Below are 23,470 nucleotides of genomic sequence, written 5' to 3'. Positions count from 1 at the left end.
TAAAATGGTGCTGCAAGTGGAATACCACCACGCCATCGTGAGTTATGGTCACAATAAACAAAACCCTCCCCAAAGCTATGATTTCAATTTAGAGCTTTGTTCCCAGCCCTGACTATAAAGCCCTGGGTTGGTTCCCCCACCAAGGAGCCAGATGGGTTGAAAGACATTTTGTTTCTAGTCTTTCAGTGTGATTGTTATTTAAAGCTGGAAGGAGACCTGGAGATCTTTCCGATCAAACCCTTTATTTTACAGAGGGGGAAACTGGGCCCCAGAGAGGCTGAGTGAGTTGTCTGAGGTCACAGCCCACCTTTTCTGGGCATCAGGAAGCAAGCTGATTCCAGGTTGCTGGAGGGAAGTTAAAGGTGCCAAAAGGAAGAAGGATTTGTCCTGGTCACCACCTTCTCTGAGCCCTTGGAGGAACAGGCACCATGCTTTAAAAATCAGCAGTGGGAAGGAAGACAAGACCTATCTTCTGGGATCTCTGGGCTAGGTTCTTGGGGAGGCTGCAATGGGTCTGGAACGTCAGTGAGGAGTGGGGGACTGGGAAGAGAGATAAATAAGAACTCATGAGCCTCATTCTTGAATTGAAGGCTCTGGTCTTTGGTGGTGCCAGACAGCTGTGGATTCTATTCCTTTTTTTCCATGTTCTAGCCTTACAGGGGAGTGAAATGATTTTAAATCTCCAAGCATTAATTTCTTATGGTGAAAATGAAGATAAGATACACCCCATATAGCTGCTGTGAGAATTTAATAACACGTGTTGACTACAGAGTACAGATTTAATAAATGTCTTTGTGATTCACGAAAGTGATTTTGGATGCTACCTGAATTTTTCTGACATTTGCTCCATCAGATTTATGTATTGGGAAAAATGGGTGCCTTGACTTACTGTGTAATGATAGGCATGTTATTCCACTTCTCTGTGTCTCAGCTTCTTCTGAAAAATGGGACTACAATACTTACCTTACAGGATCATTAAGAAAATTCAATGTCATAATGCATGTATTAATAGGATGCTTATAATGGTACCAGCATACAGGAAGGGCTCAATATGGGGCTGCTTTTATCATTAATATTGTTATCATTCTGTTACTTTTCAGCAGGGGAATATGATGCAGTTCTTCACTGCAGGGTCCCAGATTCTAAATAGCCCAGATGCCAAGGAAGAAGTCCTCGCCAGCTTAGCTGAGACTAGAAATATTGAATAACCTGGGAAGACAGATGGAATGAAAATGATACTCCTTTTGCAGATTTTTGTAACTGGAGGACTAATGGGAAAAAATGTGCTTGCTGTTAAGAATTAAATTCGTAGAACTTCTTCACTCCCCTCTTTCTGAGGCCACCTAGCTGACATGTGATCCACCTGCTCCCTACTCAAGTCAAGGTGTGCCCAGGCTACTATTTCACCTGTTGTCATAATCTGACTTTTCCCAGGGATTAATCCTGAAAGCCTTAGCCACAGAAGGACCAATGGGATTCTCAGGCACCAGTAACATAGCAAAGAGCAGGGCCTGTAAAAATGTGTCTCACGGGCTCAGTCTGTTGGTCTGCTCAGTGATTTAAGAATCAGGAAGCTTTCTTTATAAAGGTCTGCATTTCAGCAGCCCATGAAAGATACATATAATCTGTCAACAATCAGCTAAAGTTGAGGTCACCTTCTCTCCAGCTCACTATGTCCTGCTTCCCCTTATTGTCTTTCATCTGGCCCGCTTTACCCTTGTCCATGACCTGCCTGTTCCTGAAGGCATTTATGTTCCCTCTCTATGTTCTGTTATCCCCAGGAGAACACGTTGAGCTGAATCAGCCTCCTCAATGAGGTATACTCCCCGGTGGTGTTGGGTTTGACCAGGTGACTTGTTTGGAAATGGAAAAGTTAGCAGATAGGGATGTAAGAATAAGGCTTAAGTGTGCTTGTGCCATGGGGCTCACTGTGGCTGCCATTGCTGCCATCCTGGGTTAGCATGCCCTAGCCAACTTACAGATGAGTGCATGTGAATACACGATAGAGGTTTTAGGCTCCTGATAGATGTTGTTTCACAGCAGTAGCTGATAAATACGCTGGGTTCTAATAGAAAATCTGCCTCTAACTCTCTGTGTGACTTTGTTCAAGTTATTTTACTTTCCTGGGCACTGATTTTCTCCCATCTTTCTTCCCATCTCTAAAGTGGGAAGAGCTGGACACAGGTTTTTTTTTTTTTTTTTCTAAGTATCCACATTTTGGTGATAACTTGTTCCCCAAATCTGCATACATTTGTTAATCCTGAACTCCTAATTTTTCCTCCTCCCCATTGAATATCTAGAAGTTGAAAGGGTTTGCTTTCTGTTTTCAAAGGTAAAAAGAACAAAATGACTTATGCAAATTCTAGGATAAAAGATACAAAAAATTTACTCATAGCATACACAACATCGACAAACACAAGAGTGCTTTCCAATATGGACTCTGGTTTCCCACACTGAGGAAATGGTGTAAGCTCTTGCCCAGGATGGAATGGTTGGGATTCTGGTCCAGTTCAGATGTGGTTGGCATCCTTTGTCTTCAGGCAGATGCTGGATCTCCTGGGAGTTACAAGTTACTTAATATTGAAGTGTCTGGCTCAATGATCATTCTTCGTCTTTGCTTAGGTACTTGCTCCAAGTTCTTCTTAAGAGTCAATTTTGTTGTTGTTAGAGGAGCACTTAACAGAAGATCTATCCTCTTAGCAAATGTGGGAGTGTTCAATACAGTATTGTTAGCATGGCCACTGTGCGGTACAGTAGATCTCTAGGACTTATTCACCTCAGATACCTGAGACTTTGTGCCTTTTGACTGATTCCTTCCCTTTTCCTCTTCTCCTCAGCCCCTCAGCCCCTTGCATCCCACGCTCTGCTCCTTTGAGACCACCAGAAGCCTCATATATGTGGTATCATGTAGTTTTTTCCTTCTAGGTCTGATTTATTTCACTTGTGTATTGTTTTCCAGATTCATATGCTTATTTCCAAATGCATCATTTGTACACATCAAATATGCACAGCTTTAAAAAGTCGAATCTTCATTAGCAAATTTCTGTGAATGATGTGCCCCTTGCGAGTTCCAACAGTTCTGTTTCTTTCTGACTCCCAGTCTTTGCCTCTTTCCACGCTTTGGGTGACCCAAACCTGTATTCTCTGTGTGTGTGTGTGGGGGGGGGAGGGGCAGACAAGCTACGCCCGTGGAATTGGGCATTTAAAATCTTGATGTGAGACTGACTTTCAGTTTGGGTTTCAACATAACACTGACCCACTCCTTTCCAATGTATCACCAATAAATAACCTCCAAGAAGCAGGAAGGCAAGTACACGGCACTCCTCCCAACTGTGTTCAGCCTCTGTCACGAGATGGCCGAGGCAGACGTTTTTGAATTTTGCATAGTTTTGATCATATTGCTCCTAACATTTTCCCCCAAGATTTTGTATTTTATTGGTTCAAGTTAAAAATTTTAGCATAAACAGTAGGCTAGCAAACAGATGTGGAACTTAAGAAGTAATAATATGCACTCATTGCCAAACAATAGCTCATTTAAATCTTAAAAAAATTTTTTTTAAGATTTTTTTTTTTGGACATGGGCCATTTTTAAAGTCTTTATTGAATTTGTTGCAATATTGCTTCTGTTGTTTATGTTTTTTGGGGGGAGGGCTGCTGTGAGGTACTGTGGAATTTCACCTCCCTGACCGGGGGTAAAACCCATACCCCCTGCATTGGAAGGTGAAGTCTCAACCACTGGACCACCAGGGAAGCTCCTCATTTAATCTTGGCAACAATAGGTAGATACTATTATTATTAGCATGTTATGAGGAGAAACCAAAACCTTAAGGGGGCTAAATAATTTTCACACACTCACACATCTAACAATAATAATAAATGGTACAGTCAGAATTCAAATCCAAAACCTTCTGATATCAAATATCTTGAGGACAAAGCTCTATTACTGCTTAAATTCAGAACCTCATATACTTGTCTGAAAAGATTTATTGGAAAGGAGTGGGGTAACAAGAAGTTGGTTTAGAGTAGGGCTATTGCACATAATTCTTTTTTTTTGGTTATTTTTTTTTTCATTTATTTTTATTAGTTGGAGGCTAATTACTTTACAATATTGTAGTGCTTTTTGCCATACATTGACATGAATCAGTCATGGATTTACATGTGTTCCCCATCCTGATCACCCCTCCCGCCTCCTTCCCCACTCCATCCCTCTGGGTCTTCCCAGTGCACTAGCCCTGAGTACTTGTCTCATGCATCCAACCTGGGCTGGTGGTATGTTTCACCCTTGATAGTATACTTGTTTCAATGCTATTGCCCATAATTCTTGAATGCTTATCTCACTTAATGTTATTTTAGCATTAAAATATGCTATTATGTTATTCCCTGAGCTCTTATATATTCTAACAAAACACCCTTCAGACTGATTACATAATATTCCACCACATGGAAAAATTTAAAATATTTGTTCTCTTACAATTGAACATTTTGGTTGTTCTTAATGTTACTAGTATATATAGTGAATATCTACTCGTAAAGTTTTTTTTCCCCCTTCCAAATTTAGGATCTCCTTCTTGGGCTAGATTTCCCAAAGTGGGATGATTTAGAATAATAAAGCCATGGTCATTTAAAAAAAGACTTCTGAAACCGTTTTCTAAATTACTCTCCCAAAGCGTGCACCAATTTAACCTCCCACCAGCGTTGGATCAGAGAGCCCATTCACTGCTGAGAGGCAGTGTTTTTCCGGAGTTACTTTGAACAGTGGAAGAGAGCTAGCCCAGCGGGCTTCAAAGGTGTTTCAGATGAAAGGCACGATTTGAAAGGAGATGTCAAGGAGATAGGGGACAATTGGCAGGCCTGGTGGCTGGAGGAGGTTTAGCTGGGGAGGCAGAGTGGCAATAAGCAGAGGGATAGATCTTGTGGACTTCACAGGGTCTCCGGGTTCGACTCGGCTTGGGCCCACACACTTCCCGGGAACTCCTTCTCAGCCATCAAGACCCAGCTCCAGTGGCCCCTCCTCTGGGAAGCCTTCCTGGGCTCCCAGGTAGAGCTGAGGTGGAGACTCTGCCTGTGTGCCCCACTAGATCTGAAGATTACCTGTGTCATGGTACTGACCACGCAGGACCCCAGCTCTGCCTGTGTTCTCGTGGCCCAGAAGTTCACTTAGAGCAGGGACCACATCTACTCACTTCTGTGTCCACACCCCTTTGTGTCTTGCTCACGACAGGGGACACTGGAGGTTTGTGGGCAGGATGATTTCATCAAATGCACTTTCTGTCACTTTGCCTTTCTCCATCTGAGTGGCCATGCTGGTCATGGCACACAAATAGCTTTTCCAGGGTAGGGGCTCGGCGGGACCCGCTCAGCTTTCCTGCTCTGTCTTCCCTGGCTCCTGGTCTCCGCGTCTTCCCTCTGCTCACCTGTAGGCTCAGAACCACCTCAGACCCCAGGGTGCCTCCTGATGGGTTGATTAAGTTGCTCACTTGACAAATACTTACTGGGTACCACCTATGTGCCAGGCATTGTTTTAGGCACTGGAGGAGTGGTCATGAGCAAGACGAGCCCAGTTTCTGCTTCCACAGAACTCACCTTCTTGTTGCGCTGGTGGTTTTCATTGCAGTGAAGGGGGTTGGCCTGATGTGGGATGGGGTGGTTATGAGACAGGGTTGGGTCTGGGGTCTTTTGCTGCAGTGTCTACACCTGCACAAACACCTCCTCAAGCAACAAAATACGAAGAAACTATAAGGGGCTAAAAATAACTGCGTGCCAGCGCAGTTGGGACAAATTATGAACAGCAGAATACAAAGAGACCAAAAGTACAATGGGCGTGTCTGAAGAGCTGGGAGCAAAAGCAGGGTACTGAGCATGCCCCTTGCACACAACATTGCCAAAGAGGTGGGCAAACACCTAAGCCACCCCTCTAGGCCCAGCACTGGACCCGCCCTTGCCCTCACCCCATATAAAGAACAAACTCCCTGCCCCCTCTCAGGGAGCAAACAAGCAAGCAGGCAAATGAGGGAATCTGTTGTTTGTTTTTGCTCCCCACTACTGCAGCAGGGGCCCCAAGAAAGCTTTGTCTGAATTCCTCATCTGGCCTTTTGTCAATTTCTATTGATTAAAGGCCCTAAGAACCCTGGTTGCTAACAGTTAGGGGAGGTCTTACCCTTAAGCTGGGGTCTGAATGATAAGGAGGCACCAATCCTGGAAAAAGAGTGGAGGGCAGAGAGGGAACAATCCATGTAAAAGTCAGCAGGTGGTAAAAACCTGGCATGTTTGGGAAACAGAAAGAAGAGTGAAGTGGCTAAATCACAGGGCATGAGAAGGAAAGGTGTGGAAGGCAATGGTAGCAGAGCCCAGGTGACTAGGGCCTGTGGGTTAGAGGGAGACACTTCTATTTAATTTTAAGGATGATAGAAAGCCAGTGGGGAATTTTAAGTAGAAGAGGATGTGATTAGACTTACATTTAAAAAAAAAAATCACTCTTGCTTGTCATGTGGAGAATGGGTAGCAGAAAGAAAGAGGAAACTCTGGGGAGATAGGTGAAGACGTCTTGCCCATGTTTTAGGCATGAGGTGATAATGGTGGTCTGGGCCAGGTGACCTCTGTGGAGAGATGGAAAGCGGTAGCTGGAGGCAAGCTATGTCTTGGCAGTGGAATTTGGGGCCTGAGGGCAAGGAAGGACTCTAGGATGGTTCTAAAGTATTTGGTCTGCATGTCTAGGTAGATGGCGGCATTTTACAGAACACTGGGGATGGGGGCTGGGTTGTCCGCCTACTCCTGGGGAAAGAGTAGGAAAGAGACATCAATCAAAATCCTCCCTTGGGTGCTAGACCCTTCATGTCTGGACTTCCGACTTGCTTTTTCCAATCTGTCCAGACACCTGGGTCTTGTGTTTGAATCCCAGCCTAGGGAAACTTGGGGTACATCCTCCAGGGGCATGTCCCGCTGGTATACACCTGTCCTTTCTGACCCCATCCCCATTTGTACCCTATTCTGGCTGCCATCATAGACTTCTTCCTTTTCTCTATAGCTTGCTCTGTTTCCACACACTGTATTGCCCCCTCCCAGACTGGTACTAGCTCCCAGTGTCTGTTCTGCTCCAGAGGGCAAAGTCAGCACTGTATGCCAGGTACATATCTTGGCTTAACCAGTTGTCACAATAGTCTTATTCAGTAGCTACTGTTATTGAACAGAAGTGAGGTCAAGAGTATTTATGTAGCTGGCCCAAGTTCACACAGATACCAAGTGATGGAGCTGGGTATGAACTCAAAGCATCTGGCTCCGGAGCCCAGGTGCTGAATTACTAAGCTCTGCAAAATCATAAATAATATGGTATCAATGTGTCCCGCTGGTATAGTGGCCAACCCAGTGTGTGCTGAGGGCACCCTGGTGTTAGAACTGTGCTTGGTCAAGACCACTGAGCTTCCTCTCTCTTTTCAAACACCATTTCACCATGGAAGACAAGAAAGTAGAGAGGGTCCAACAGAGATTCAGATTACTGATGAACCGCCCTGTGGAGGCATTCGTTCACTGGACACGTTTTTGTTGAGTGCTAACCATGTGCCACCACGTGAGAAGTAACAAACCAGGGAGCACGTTTCCTGCATGTGTGGAGTGTATTTTCTCCTTCCTATGATTCCCACCCTGCTTCGATCCAGAGGCTGGGAACTGCTTTTGTATGATGCTGCCCGTTCAGTAATGCTAACTATCCTTCTGGGCTGTTCTTGATCTGTTGTACTCTCTGCCTCCCTCTTTGGGATTTTTCTCTAGTCTATTCTCTTCTACCCCAGTCACTAAGGCCCCTCATTTCAGGCACTTCTTATCCTCTTCCCTGTGTGGGCAGCTACAAGCTATATATGAAGACAAACGTCTGACATGCTGAGTGGAGAAGCAGAAGACCTCTTCCTAACATCGTGGATGACTGGAGACTGGGGAGTCTGTAACACAGGCTGCAAAACCTGGATGAAGAGATCAAGGCTAAAGGACAATGAAGATTGGAAAAATCAAATAAAACTAGATTAATATGTAAAATGCCTTGCAAAATGGCTTTGAGCTCCCTCACAGCCAAAATAAAAAGGGAAAACATGATTGTAAGATTTTAATGATCCATGGTTTGAAAGCAAAATAATTTGTCAGTGGAAGTTGAGATTTTCCTTGTACAGAGAACTGGTCTTCTGTGGTGATTCAGATGGTAAAGAACCTTGTCTGTGTAGTATGAGCTATCCTTAACAAAAATTACTGTATTAAAATGTGCTTGATTTATGAAGTTATTTCATATTCACAGGCACTTCCTTGGGAATGCCTATCTCTTCAAAATCAGGCCCCACTTTTCCTTTCCCTTTGTGGCTCCTAAAGGGGTCTTCTGTGCACAGTAGGTTCTCTGTCAATGCAATCGCCTGGTTTACCCTTAATTAGATGTCTACAGAATCCCATTGCCCTGTGTAGCATATCCCCATCGTATCTAAGAAACATCCTCTGACTTTAAAAATTGCTGATGGGAAATAACTGAAAGGGAAAATAATTAGTGAGAAAAATCGAAACAGTGCTTCCTAAATTTACGGGCATCCTTAGAGAGATATCTTTTAGGGAGTAAGAATTACCATAAATCCCAAGGGGAACAATAGCACTGAATGTAAAAGCAAAGAAGCCAAGAGTCAGCACAATCCTTGGCAGTTTGTGCACTCTGTTTTCTGGAAGACAAAAGGCACTGCCATCAAGTTGGTTTTATGGGTCAGCTACTCGCCCCCTTTCTAGTCCTCTTGTTCCCCGCCCCATCCTGCCCTGTGTGGAGTGTGAGGCGGGATCTTCCCTGGGAAGTCCCGAATGTGTGAGTTTCCAAGAGTGACAACATCCTCATTAGTTACTTCTGACTGCTTGCAAAGACAGCATGGCTGGAAAGGGGAGGATTTTCTTTTTTCCAGAATTGCAGCACCAGAAATGCACAAACCAGTCAAACTAGGTTGGCAGTTGGGGAGAGGGGAGCCCTTAACTCCTGCTCCATCTGGGAAGAGCATCCATTGTAGTCCTACCCCAGGACCCTCTCTCATCTCCACGACTTCCTCTTGGAGGGCAAAGACTTACTCTGGCTGGTCAGTTTGGAGAAGAAGAAGGCGTGCATCCCTGCCTTGGCCCCTTCCCGTTTTCCTCTTCATTCTATCTGCCTGCAGAAAGCACTCCCTCTCTGCTCCTCCACGTTGTGGGTCGTTTTTCTCTGGGACCGGCTCTGTGGGGAGCCTACAGGTGTTGAACACTGCTTGTGACCTAGGAGGCAAGACTGTCTAATGCTGGGTTGTGGCATCAGGAAGCCACTTGTTGCCTTCCTCTTAAACCTTGTTCTCCAGCAGCCGCATGAATGGTAAAGGTGACATTTCAAAGTCTCACTGCCGGATGCCTCTTGTCTTCCCAGAGTAGGGAAGGGGTGTCCTGGGTCTAGACCCTGTCAACCCAAATACTGACCATGAGCAGAAAGCTGCATGTTCATGACACAGGACAGCCCTGGGCAAAGGCTTAAGTAACAGAGTACTTCATAGGAGGGCTGAGGATGGCTGGTGGGTCTCCTCAAAGTACAAGGAGAGGCCACCCCAAAACTGCTGTTGATGAAAGCAGGTGGTGGGTATTGATGGAAGCCCAGATCTCCAGATGGGGGCTTAGAAGCAAGCAAAGCTGGAAAATCAAGTGGGGGACCTGTAAAAGATGTGTGTGTCTGTTTATTATCCATTCCCCCTTCATCTGGTAACTGCACCCATCTTCTACTGGGAAGTTACTCATCACTTAGGGTATTTATTCTTTCTCCTATCTTTCTCTAAGAGTGAGTATCAGGCTAATGAATTGCAACTTGAGGACATTCGTGGAACTACTGTGAAGGAGAAATTCTGCACTGGGACTGGTAGATTGGGAAGAACCAAGTCTGAGGTCACCAGTGGGGGTGTCTTGGCACCAAGAGGGAGAGGAATACATCGTATGTACATATATACAGAGACAGATACATCATAGAGATGGCTAGAGAGCACCACCAACTCAATGAGATTGAGCAAACGCCAGGAGATGGTGAAGGACAGGGAAGCCTGGTATCCTGCAGTCCATGGGGTCACAAAGAGTCGGACACGACTTAGTGACTGAACAAGGACAACAATAACACACACACACACACACACACACACACACACATATTATGCACACCAATAAGAAACCAGCACAACAGAAAGCAGAGATACCATGCGTGTATCCAGCTATGTTAGAAGCTAGTCACCTGGACTTAATCGAAGATACAGTTTTTCTTAAACCCAGTTAAATCCGTTTTTTTTCCCCATTAAAACTAAAATAATGAAAATTGATAAGGAAATCAACCAAAGGTTATGATTTGTTTGGAAGGAGATAGAAGCCATGCATTTATTCTTTCTCACAACTGCAAATATTCGATGAGCAGTTGTGATGAGTCAGGCTCTGTGCTGGGCCCTGGTGATACAAAGATGAATAAAGCATGCTATCCTTGATCTTAGGAGCTCAGGCTAACTGGAGAGACAGGTGAGCCAGTGACCACTGGTGATATAGTATAGAAGCTAAGAGACACACATCGAGGGCACCATGCTAGCCCAGCGGAGGCAACCATTCCTGAGAGGGAACAGTGGATTGACACTGAAACATGAGCAGGATTCAGAAAAACAGTGGTATCTATGATAGCATGGAGAAGAGAGGGATTAGGGTGAGTCAGGAGGCCAGTATGTAATAACAGTGGAGAGTAGGAGGGGCGTTATGCCTAGTTAACATTAATTGAGTATGTGTTGGGACTTCCCAGGTGGCTCAGTGGTGAAGAACACACCTGCCAATGCGGGAGATACAGGAGATGCAGGTTTGATACCTGATCAGGAAGATCCGCTGGAGGAGGGCATGGCAACCCACTCCAGTATTCTTGCCTGGAGAATCCCATGGACAGAGGAGCCTGGTGGGTTAAAGTACATGGGGTCGCAAAGAGTCGGACACTACTGAAGCCACTTAGCACACAGCACATGAGTATTTATTAAACAGTATTATTCCTAGTACTTACATTTATTTTTTCATTTTTAGGCTGTGCCATGAGGCATGCAATATCTTGGTTCCCCGACAAGGGATCAAACTCGTGCCCCCTGCACTTGGGAAGGAGTTCCAATCATTGGATGGCTAGGGAAGTCCCATATTCCTAGTAGTTTAAATATACAATCTCATTTAATCATCCTGATGAGTCTATGCAGCAGGTGTCCATGCCATAGGTAAGAAAGTTAAAGAACTTGCTGGAAGCTAGTTCCCAGGGTGGCTGGGATTAAGGCGAAATATATGGAATGAGTGGGGATGAAATTCTTGTGAAATTTGCGCTAGGCCAGATTGCAAATGTCTTAGAATATAATGCAAAGGGTTTAATGAGAGGGCAGAAAGGGCACTGCAATTTACTGAGCACTCACTATATGCCAGGCAAATACCTGACCTCATCAAATCCTTATAGTTACCCTACTTATTAAGCGTTGTGAGCCACATTCTTACAAACAAAACTCAGACATATTTCGATTTTCCCTAAATCATGCTACTTGTAAGTGGCAAAAAGGAAAAAAGCCTGCTTCCTTAACATATTTTCTATCTACTGTATTTCCCCCTACTCTTTCTCTATGACAATTATTTTATTTCTTATTGAAGTATAGTTGATTTAGAGTATTATGTTAGTTTCAGATGTATAGCAAAGCGATTCAGTTATACACAAGCACACACACATATATTCTTTTTCAGATTCTTTTCTGTTATAGGTTATTATAAGATATTGAGTATAGTTCTCTGTGCTATACAATAAATCGTTGTTGTTTACCTATTTTATATATGTTAATAGTGTGTAGCTATTAATTCTACACTCCTAATTTATCTGTCCCCCATTCTCATTTGGCAGCCATAAGATTGTTTTCTATGCCTGTGAATCTGTTTCTGTTTTGTAAATATTAATAAGTTCTGTTTGTATCATCTTAGATTCCACAAATAAGTCATATTATATATTTGTCTTTGTCTGACTTACTAATATGATAATGTCTAGGTCCATCCATGTTGCTACAAACGACATTAATTCATTCTTTTTTATGACTGAGAAATATCTGTATATCTGCCACATCTTCTTTATCATTCATCTGTTGATGAACATTTATGTGGCTTCCATATCTTGAATATTATAATAGTGCTGCTATGAACATTAGGGTGGTTGCATCTTTTCTAATCAGAGTTTTTGTCTTTTCTGGATATACACCCAGGAGTGGGATTGTTGAATCATATGCTAACTCTGTTTTTAGTTTTTTTAAGGAACCTCCACACTGTTCTCCAGAGTGTCTGCACCAGTTTACCTTCCCACCAGCAGTATAGGAGGGCTCCCTTTTCTCCACACCCTCCCCAGCATTTATTGTTTGTAGGCTTTTTGATGATGGCCATTCTGACTGGTGTGAGGTGATACCTCATGGTAGTTTTGATTTGCATTTCTTTAGTAAATAGCAATGTTGAGCATCTTTTCATGTGTCTCTTGGCCATCTGTATATATGACAGTTATTTTCAATCTTTTCCCCTCCTCTGATCATCTGATAAAAGCTATCAGTTCTGATGTGTTTACATGGAAATAAACACAAATGAAATTTTGCCTGTGATTTCATTTCATTGCATGGGAATTGAGACAATAAACCAAGATTTACAAAAAATTATTTCTTATCTTTTCCCTGCAAAGCATTAATAGCCACTTCCTTAAAAAAGCAATAAATCCAAATTTTGCCAATGAATAAAAATGTAAATTTAAATTCTGTTAAAATGTAAATTTCAGAAGCTTGCTGTTATTTGACTAAATAAGAAATTAAAATTTCAGAGCTGTCTTTACATGACAACATCTTTTTTGCTATCTAATCAATTTCAACACTTTTGTTGGCATCAAGTCCCCCTACACATGGCTCTCAAAGATAAGTAAAAAACCACATCATCAGTCCTTGAGCTCGCTTTGCTAGACACAGTCAGATGTGTGTCAAGAAGCTCCAGAATTCCCTAAGACTCTTTGAGTTTAATTTGTTTTGTATAATCCCCTTTGTCCTAGAGTTAATGAGGTCAGTTTTGGCAAGTTCTCTGCATTCTTGATGCTGTCTATGTCAGCAAGGTGAGGGTGAGATTCCAGTTCAATTGTAAGGCTGTCTACACAACAGTAAATGTCAAAAGAACTCAGCCCCATTTCCAGGGGGCTGCAGATTTCTGCTTGCAGAGCAACTGACAAGGTGTTCTCACTGCAGGCAACAATCTACAAAAGCATTTCTCTTCTCAGCTCTTCCAGAACAGTGAAAATGGCAGAAGAGCTTGGGGCTTTTGGGCAGCATCCATAATGGCGAATGCTGGGCTTAAATTCTAATTGCTACCTTACTCAGCTTGCTAAAAATGCCCACCAAGAATTTATTCCTGTTAGAGTATACTGAGAAGGGGTCATCTTTTGTCTGCCAGAAGTTCAGTCAAGTGTTTTAAGATTTGTTCTCAAAAAGCTGGTAAATCTCTCTAGAGAAGGGCTTTAGAGTTTCCTATTTATTTTCCTTTTTTTTAAATCCCACACTTTCAATTTATCCTTCCTCCTCTTCCCGTTTGTTAACCATACTTATTTTCTATGTCTGTGAGTCTCTTTCTGTTTTGTAAATAAGTTCATTTTTGTCTATTTTTTAGATTCTACATATAAGTGACATCATATTTGTCTTTCTCTGTCTTACTTCGCTTAGTTTGGCTGAGTAATATTCCATTATATATATATACATATATATATATAGGTGGCTCAGACAGTAAAGAATCTGCTTGTAATACAAGAGACTCAGGTTTGATCCCTGGGTCTGGAAAATCTCCTTGAGAAGGGAATGGCTACCCAATCCAGTATTCTTACCTGGAGAATTCCGTGGAACACCTTGTCAGTTGCTCTGCAAGCAGAAATCTGTGGCTGCCTGGAAATGGGGCTGAGTTCTTTTGACATCTACTATTGTGCATACAGCCTCACAATTGAACTGGAGAAGGAGCCTGGCAGACTATAGCCCATGGTATTGCAAAGAGTCAGTCATGACTGACTAACACACACACAAATGTATCTCATCTTCCTTATCTATTCATCTGTTGATAGATACTTAGGTTGCTTCCATGTTTTAGCTATTGTAAATAGTGCTTAAAGCTCAATATTCAGAAAACTAAGATCATGGCATCTGGTCCCATCACCTCTCGGCAAATAGATGGGGAAACAGTGGAAACAGTGTCAGACTTTATTTTTCTGGGCTCCGGAATCACTGCAGATGGTGATTGCAGCCATGAAATTAAAAGACGCTTACTCCTTGGAAGGAAAGTTACGGCCAACCTAGACAGCATATTAAAAAGCAGAGACATTACTTTGTCAACAAAGGTCCATTTAGTCAAGGCTATGGTTTTTCCAGTAGTCATGTATGGATGTGAGAGTTGGACTATAAAGAAAGCTGAGCACCGAAGAATTGATGCTTTTGAACTGTGATGTTGGAGAAGACTCCTGAGAGTCTCTTGGACTGCAAGGAAACCCAACCAGTCCATCCTAAAGGAGATCAGTCCTGGATGTTCATTGGAAGGACTGATGCTGAAGCTGAAACTCCAATATTTTGGCCACCTAATGCGAAAAGTTGACTCACTGGAAAAGACTCTGATGTTGGGAAAGATTGAGGGCAGGAGGAGAAAGGGATGACAGAGGATGAGATGGTTAGATGGCATCACTGACTCAATGGAAATGAGTTTGGGTGAACTCTGGGAGTTGGTGATGGACAGGGAGGCCTGGCATGCTGCAGTTCATGGGGTTGCAAAGAGTCGGACACGACTGAGCAACTGAAATGAACTGAAATAGTGCTGCTATGAACATTGAGGAGCATATACTTTTACAAATTAGAACTTTTAAGTTGCATCATTTGCAAATTTCTCCGAGTCTGTAGGTTGTCTCTGCTCCATTTCTTGATAAAATGCATTGAGAAGGTGGTTTAAGGTAAGGGCAGCAGATCCAAAAGTCTACAAGCAATAAATGCTGGAGAGGGTGTGGAGAAAAGGGAACCCTCTTACACTGTTGGTGGGAATGCAAATTAGCACAGCCGCTATGGAAAACAGTGTGGAGATTTCTTAAAAAAATGGAAATAGAACTGCCATATGACCCAGCAATCCCACTTCTGGGCATACACACTGAGGAAACCAGATCTGAAAGAGACACGTGCACCCCAATGTTCATCACAGCACTGTTTATAATAGCCAGGACATGGAAGCAACCTAGATGCCCATCAGCAGATGAATGGATAAGGAAGCTGTGGTACATATACACCATGGAATATTACTCAGCCGTTAAAAAGAATTCATTTGAACCAGTTCTAATGAGATGGATGAAACTGGAGCCCATTATACAGAGTGAAGTAAGCCAGAAAGATAAAGAACATTACAGCATACATATATATACACATATATATGGAATTTAGAAAGATGGTAACGACAACCCTATATGCAAAACAGAAAAAGAGACACAGAAGTACAGAACAGACTTTTGAACTCTGTGGGAGAAGGTGAGGGTGGGATGTTTCGAAAGAACAGCATGGGTATTATCTATGGTGAAACAGATCACCAGGCCAGGTGGGATGCATGAGACAAGTGCTCGGGCCTGGTGCACTGGGAAGACCCAGAGGAATCTGGTGGAGAGGGAGGTGGGAGGGGGGATCGGGATGGGGAATATGTGTAAATCTATGGCTGATTCATATCAATGTATGACAAAATCCACTGAAAAAATAAATAAATAAATAAAGGAAAAAAAAAAAAAAAAGGTAAGGGCAGCAGGACTTTCTCTGGGGCTGATTGTCTGGGTCTGAACCTCAAGCACAGTGATGTAGCAATGTTACCTGCCACTTCTTTCTTCCCTGTTTATCAGTTCTCCACTGCTGCGTGACAAACCACCCCACAATTCAGTGGCTTCATCAACAGCCATTAGTTTGACTCATGATTTTGTAGGTTGGCAGTTTAGGAGGGGCTTGTTGGTGGTTCCCCTGGCCCAGCTTGGCTCTGTTCATGTCTCTTGGGCTTATTCATGCTTCTGCATTGAAGCTAGTGGATTGGCAATACCGGCTGGTTTGTGATGGCTGCCTGGTCTCTGCAGTTGGGCTGACTGCTGAGCCCTCTGTTGGCATAGTCTCTTACTCCTCAGCAGACTGGCCCAAGCTTGTTCACGTGGTGGCTGGGTTCCAAGAAAAGCCAGAGAGCACGCCTCTGAGAACAAGTCCAAGTTTCTGTTCAAGTTTTTGTGCGTCGCCTTTGCTCCTGTCCTACTGGACAAAGTCAAGTTGTGTGGTCAGTGCAGATTCAAGGCATGGACCAAAAAGCCAACTAATGGTGAGAGAAGCCACCTTTCGAGGAGGTAGATACATGGAGGAGGAGAATTTATGGCCATTTTTCCAATTTACTACATTCACAAAACACAAAACAAGCTCTTTCAAGGTTTAAGGGGGCCAATAAATTATACCCTTTCTCCGATGTCTGAGCTTACAACCAATTGAGAGAAGTACATGGGACTCAAATGGGGCAGATCAAATACCAGCTTTTATTACTGGTGAAATTGGAATGAAGGCATGGCTTGCTTTTGTAGTCTGAACAGACTTTCTACAACTCCCTGGAATTAAAGTAACCATCTGGAATAGGGATGTCCCCCTGCAGAAACTTAAAAAAATGTGTGTTTTGTGGAGGCGGGCAGCCAGAGAGACAGAAACAAAAGGAAGTGACTAGGAGGAGACTTGTTATCGTCTGCTCTGTAGAGAAAAGTGGACCAATGGATGCTAAACGCTTCCTCTCCCATCAAGGAGATAAAGAAAAATGTGGAGGGTGGGGGGAAGTGACTATTTTATGAGACTAGGAGGGAGTGCTATGAGAGGGAGAAAAATGGTTCCCCTTAACCCAGATGTGTTTCCAAGCAACGAAGGTATTCTTTTTGTGCCCTGAGAGCCATTTTTTTCCCCTCTAAGTGAAATTTTGCTTGGCAATGAAACTATTCATCATTTTGAAGAAGTGGATGGCCAGTGAAGTTTCCCAATGGGACTTGCAAAATAGAGGACTTCTTCTTTGACAGAGCAAGTGAAAATAGATGAAAACCAAGAATTGGATGCATTGAAAGACATCAGTAGTTACATCCTTTTGCAAGTTGAAGGCAGATGGCTGCCAATTCCATGACCTGCTTCCAAATCCTGGAGGAAATTTAACGTTTTGGAAGTGGTGCCATTTGAATGAGGGGCTGCTTCTTTTTTTTTCCCCAGTTCTCTAAGACCCAAAACAGCTTAACTGTGGTGTCGCAATGAACTTGTCTGTGCAGCTATTTTTTTCCCCTTTGTCAATGCCAAGAGCAAATGATGGGGGTGGGGGGGGATGAATTTTCATAGTCATAACAACCCTCAAAAACTTAGGCTTGTAAACAATGTTAACTTGCTTTATTTCTGTATAAAGAGTGTCTTAGCTCTCATTTCCCTAATTCCAGCTATAACAGAGAACTTAATCTTACAAAACCAAGTAGGCTCAACCAAGTCTTGCTTAAAAATCAATCTCTTTGGGATAACTTTTCAATCAGTTCTGGATTCTTGCCTTTTCGTTTTTCTTTTCCTCAGACGATGGGCATCAGAAGAACATGGACCATCTGGTCCATGGTCATCTTCTGACCTCTGATGAAATATCTTAACTAAGCTGGTCCTTGTCAACATGTGTTGACATTTGCTTCTATGATTTTTTCTGGCCTCCTGTTGACAGGCTATGCTCTTTATGAGCTCCTTGCCCTGACCTTAAGTGCTTTTGAGTCAACTACCCTCTCTCAGGGGTTTCCCTGGTGGCTCAGTTGTAAAGAATCTGCCTGCCAGTGTAGGAGACGCAGGAGATATGGGTTCAATCCCTGAGTCAGGAAGATCCCCTGGAGGAGGAAATGGCAACCCACTCTAGAATTCTTGCCTGGAGAATCCCATGGACAGAGGAGCCTGGTGGGCTACAGTCCATGGGGTCACAAGGAGTCGTACATGACTGAAGTGACTGAGCATGCATGCATGCACCCTCTCTCAGCACTTCTGCTCCCCCCTTGAGGTCTTTCAAACTCTTGGGGTTACTTCTTCCCATCACATTGCTTTGATAGTATACAGGATCCCATGCTTTAGGCCACTCTGGGCCCACCCAGCAAAACTCCCCACCTGGTCATTCTAAACCACCACCCTCACCCTTGTTGGGAACAGCTTCTCTGAAAGGCTTGCAGCTTCCCCAGGGGACGCTGGAAGGGTAGGCACACATCTGCTCTGAAGTCTCCCCAAACCATTTAGAGTTTCTGTGAACCTCTTCTCATTCCCTAGAAAGGGCAAGAAGTATAGTCCCTTCCTCTGGGAATTACCCCCAAATAACCAATTCTATCAATCTCCAGCATGTTCTGGGCGATGTATCCCTTGATCTGAATGAGGGCTACTGGGAGGAATAGGTGTGATGGAAGGAAAGTGGAGTTGCCTTCTCTTCCCTCTTGATAAACAGATCATTTTTAGACAATTTGGTGGTAATAAAAGAGTTTCATGGGTTAGATCCTGGCTCCTTCAACTAAAAAGACATTCCTGCTGACTCAGAGCAGCCACTTAGGATCTCCATGGGCAGATTTTGGTGCAAAGAATCCCAAGAAGGCAGGGACTCCTCCCCAGCCCACTGCTGACCTTGGATGAGCAGAAACAAAAGGCACATCTGTAGGATCAGCTGCCTTCTGCAATTAGGACCTGCTGAGAACTGACAGGTGAGGTCAGAGGAACACGTGTAGCTAAGAAAATTCACCCTGACTTGCATGCACAGTGCACATCAGGGATATGTTTGGGGAGGGAAGAAATTATCATGAGTTCCAAATTCATGGGCAGAAGCTGTTGCCTGGGGAATGCCCTTTCACCCTGTCTGGGAGCAGCTCCCAAGAACCATGATAAGCCCTTCCCTTCAGCTTCCCCTTCTGCCACCCTGACTGCCCTCTGCTCATCCCCTGGAGTCTAAATCAAGCCTCGGCTTCCGCTCAGTGGGGTTGCCCACTGGTTTGACTTTATTCTGTGATTTGCCTTTTAGCGAAGGGAATTTCTTTGATAAGCTCATTGTGACTGAAAACTTAACCCTCCAAAAATCTTCTTAGATTTTTCTTAAATCTTCATGAGATGTCCCCTGGGGTTGCCTGACAGATGCAACCTGCTCCTAGTAGCTAGGGTAGATGTCTTTGAGCCCACTGTTTCTGTGAGGACCCTGACCCCCAGAGCACGTGCATGGTAGAAGTTCCAGCAGAGACATTTTCCACATTCAATGTAAGGCATTCTCCACTGGTGTTGCCCACCCAGCACCCATCTCTGTGAGTATGTGGGAGTCAGATGGGCTAATTTGGCAAGATCTGTCTCTGCTCTTTGCCAGCTGTGTGATGTTAGGCAACTTACCTTCTCTCTGTGACCTGGCTCCTCATCTATTAAACAGAGATTATAACATCCAAGAAAGATGGGGGGTTTTAAATGGGATGATACATGTAAGGCATTTAAAGGAGTGCCTTGCTCATTACAGCACACATCCATGCATTTGTTACTGTTTTCATAGATATTTAAATTGTCACTTATTTGCCTGTCTCCTATCATTTGCTTCTGAGCTGTGTTTCTGATGGAGAGACTTTCTCTGATGGAGAAAGACTTGGCCGGGATCTCCTAATATCCATTGCGACCTCAATATGGCGGAGGACCATTGAGCCAATGACAGCCATTACTTTTTTGCTAGGTGCTGGCCTCAGACTGGGCTTCCCAGGTGATGCTAGTGGTACTAGCCTGCCAATGCAGTGGATGTAAGAGACGTGGTTTCCATCCCTGGGTCAGGAAGATCCCCTGGAGGAGGGCATGGCAACCCACTCCAGTATTCTTGCCTAGAGAATCTCATGGACAGAGGAGCCTGGCGGGCTACAGTCCATGGGGTGGCAAAGAGTTGGACATGACTGAAGCAGGTAGGCAGGCCTCAGATTACTGGGATGAGCTGGACAGGATCAGGTGTGAGTGGTGAGGCCCTGAGACCTGCTTTTGTCTGGGCTAGAGGGAAGAGCAAGCTATTCTTGGGGCTTGGATTTGCCTGTTTCCCCTGGACTCCAAGTCTTTCTAGTCTGTCCTTCAAGGATGGGAGTTGTTGGGAGTGGTGATGGTTGTATTTCTCGTTGATTCCTTCAGCTGCTTGAGAGAGTAGCTCTGAGAAGGCAGAACAATCCCTGAAGCCACAACAAAGAGAGTATTTCAGCAAAAGGAAAGCTTTCAGCCTCTCTTGAATCCCCCCCAGAGCTCCATTCTCCAGGGCTGGGTCCAATCCTGTCCCTCCTCCTGATCTCATTTCTGAGCAAAGCCCCAGGGGTACCTGCAGACAGAGGTCCCTCACCCTGGCTGCACTGGGAAGTAATCTGGGGAGCCATCAGAAGATACTGTGTGAGCCTCAGCCCGGATCAATCAAGTTGGAGTGTCTGGGAGTTGCCTGGGGGATCCGGGTTACCAAAGTATTTCCAGGTGATTCTGAGCTGCAGCTACGTCAAGGGGCTCAGAGCTGGAGAGTGTGCAGACTCTGAGTCCGTTCTCTGCTCCCTGATGGCAGCTCATTTCCTTCTTGGGCCTGAAGGGCCCAGCGGCTGTGATCAGCATGCTCAGCATACCCCTGCCTGTTGTCTTGACCGTGCAGGTTTCAGGAGCTCCCTCGGGGCCTCTGGTTTTGTTCCAAGGTCCCAGACATGCAGAGACTGGAGCTGGCCTTCATTGATTGGCTTCCCAGGGGGTGCTAGTGGTAAAGAATTGCCAACGCAAAAGACTCAAGAGACACAGGTTCAATCTCTGGGTCAGAAAGATCCCCTGGAGGAGGAAATGGCAACACACTTGAGTATTCTTGCCTGGGGAATCCCATGGAAAGACGAGCCTGGTGGGCTACAGTTAATAGGGTCACAAAGAGTTTCCAACATGACTGAAGTGACTTAGCAAGCCTGCACTGATGGCAGTTTCAAAATCTCTGCAATGTTTGCATGCTTGGCTATTGTTTAAGGTTTACATATAAAAAAAAAGCAATTGGACTTTATGTTTCTTCCTCCCAACTGCTTGCACTGTGAATCTTATTTGTGTTCTTGGCTTTATTTTTCTCCTGGGCACTTAGTACCCTCTGACAGTCTAGCTTCTCTCTTTCTCTAAAAGAAGACTCTGAAATGTTTTCTTATTGCTTTTCTGTAGTAGACTATAAGCTTTAGGAGAACAAGAATTCTGGTGTTCGTTCATGCTGTATCTTGAACCTTTAGAACAATGCCTACCACCAAGTTAATCTTTCACAATATTTTTTTGAAAAAAAATCGTTTTTTTTTTATTAAACAAATGAAGTTTTCTTTTCACGGATTGGCCTGGTTGGTGGAAAAGAAAGATATAGGAAGCTGAGAGATAGATGTAGATTAAAGCATTAAGATAATTAAACTGCTAGGTGAGCATCCTATAACTTCCCCACGCTTGTGCACCCAATGTTGAATGTGCAGAGGACCTTACACTCCCAGCTCTTTCCTCACCACCTCCAGAGACATGCATGTGGGCCCTTTAAATTTTAATGCTGATGATTATAGGAATATGGACTCTCTGAGGGAGAAACTCTCATTTGTTCCCTTCTTCCCTGTGAAGTCAGCAAAATCATTTGCCTGTGGTCACATGGTTAGTTATTAGCAAAACTGGGATTCACAGCATTTGGCCCAGGATGAGGCTCAACTCAATGACCTGCCTTCACAAAGCTACCATAAAGTTTACTTACCACCTAGGTACATCAGAGGCTTCCCAAGTGACTCAGTGGTAAAGAATCCATTTGTCAAAGCAAGAGACACAGGAGACAAGAGTTTGATTCTTGGGTCGGGAAGATCCCCTGGAGAAGGAAATGGCAACTCACTCCAGTGTTCTTGCCTGGAAAATCCGAAAGACAGAGGAGCCTGGCAGGCAGTAGTCCATGGGGTCACAAAGAGTCAGACGCGCCTGATCTCACATGCACCAGGTATAACAGAAGGTTCTTTCTCCTCAGGTTCTTTTGCTCCCCCAAATTTCTCTTCTTGTGTCTTTCCCCAAATTCATGGCTCATTGTACAAGATGTTGGGAATCTCAACCAGTAGCAGAATTAGTACCTTTTTAGGGATAGAGTTAACACCTTTATGGGGCAGAGTATGATTTGCAAGTCTAGGTCCCCAGTGAAACCTGCATCCCTGGGGAGCAGAGGAAGCATGGATTTCCTTCAGGCAGTTCCTGGGTGAGAAAGAACAGCAGAGTTGAACCTGCTGAATCTCTGTCTTTCTTCCTCTCCTCTCTCTTTCTCTCTCTCTACAGATACACACACACACACACACACACACACACACACTTTAACATCTCATTGTATAAAACACTCTTTTGGGAATTCCTTGGTGACCCAGTGGTTAGTGTGTGTTAGTTGTTGAGTGGTCTCTGACTCTTTGTGACACCATGGACTGTAGCCTGCCAGGCTCCTCTGTCTGTGGAATTTTCCATGGTTAGCACACCATGCTTTCACTGCCAAGGGTCTGGGTTCAATCCCTGGTCTGAGAACTAAGATCCTGCAAGCTACGTACACTACGTCACTCAGTCATGTCCGACTCTTTGTGACCCTGTGGACTTTAGCCTGGCAGGCTCCTCTGTCCATGGGATTCTCCAGGCAAGAATACTAGAGTGGGTTGCCATGCCCTCCTCCAGGGGATCTTCCCAATCCAGGGATCGAACCTAGGTCTCCTGTACTGCAGGCAGATTCTTTACTGTCTGAGCCGCCAGGGAAGCACAGCATGGCCACAGAAACATCTTCTTCTCTGGGAGGGGATGAGTAAGGAGAGGAGAGAGGCCAGGAATTTGTCTGCACACAGAAGGAAACATCTGGTACAGGAAAGAAGCACCCAGACCCCACCTCCACCCTCACTCCACAGCTGTATGTATTATTTCTAAAACCTGCAACATCTTTGAAAGTCAAATGAAATCCTGAGAGGTGATATGTTTGATCTGAGGCTCCTTAGATAGCAGAGGATAGTAACCAGGGATATCTGTCCCAAAGTCTGTGTTCTCTCCTACTTCCAAACCATCTCTCAGATGGCCTATTTGATGCCAATCAGGGACTGGGTTAAGAGGGATGTTGTTGGTCTTAGGTTTCAGCCAAGACTGGCCAAATCTCAGCCTTTTTGGGTTTCTGTAGAAACTGCCTTGATGGAGGTTAGCGGGCAATGGCTAGTAAAACTGCAGAAGGGGTGATACTTGCAAATTTATCCCCAGCATCTAAAGCCGAATCTGGGCACTGTACTCCAACATCAAGTTAGTTCTCAAAGACAGAGTTTTGGGTGAAACAGAAAAGAATAGCTTTATCCTCGCTCAGCACTACCCTCATCAAAAGAGGCAAGTACCCTCATTCCAGCTAGGACCCTGCCTGGGCCAGC

The sequence above is a fragment of the Cervus canadensis genome, chromosome 21 (assembly GCF_019320065.1).
Source record: "Cervus canadensis isolate Bull #8, Minnesota chromosome 21, ASM1932006v1, whole genome shotgun sequence".
Lineage (NCBI taxonomy): Eukaryota > Metazoa > Chordata > Mammalia > Artiodactyla > Cervidae > Cervus > Cervus canadensis.
The sequence above is the reverse complement of the archived record's forward strand: the minus strand, read 5'-3'. Positions refer to the sequence as shown.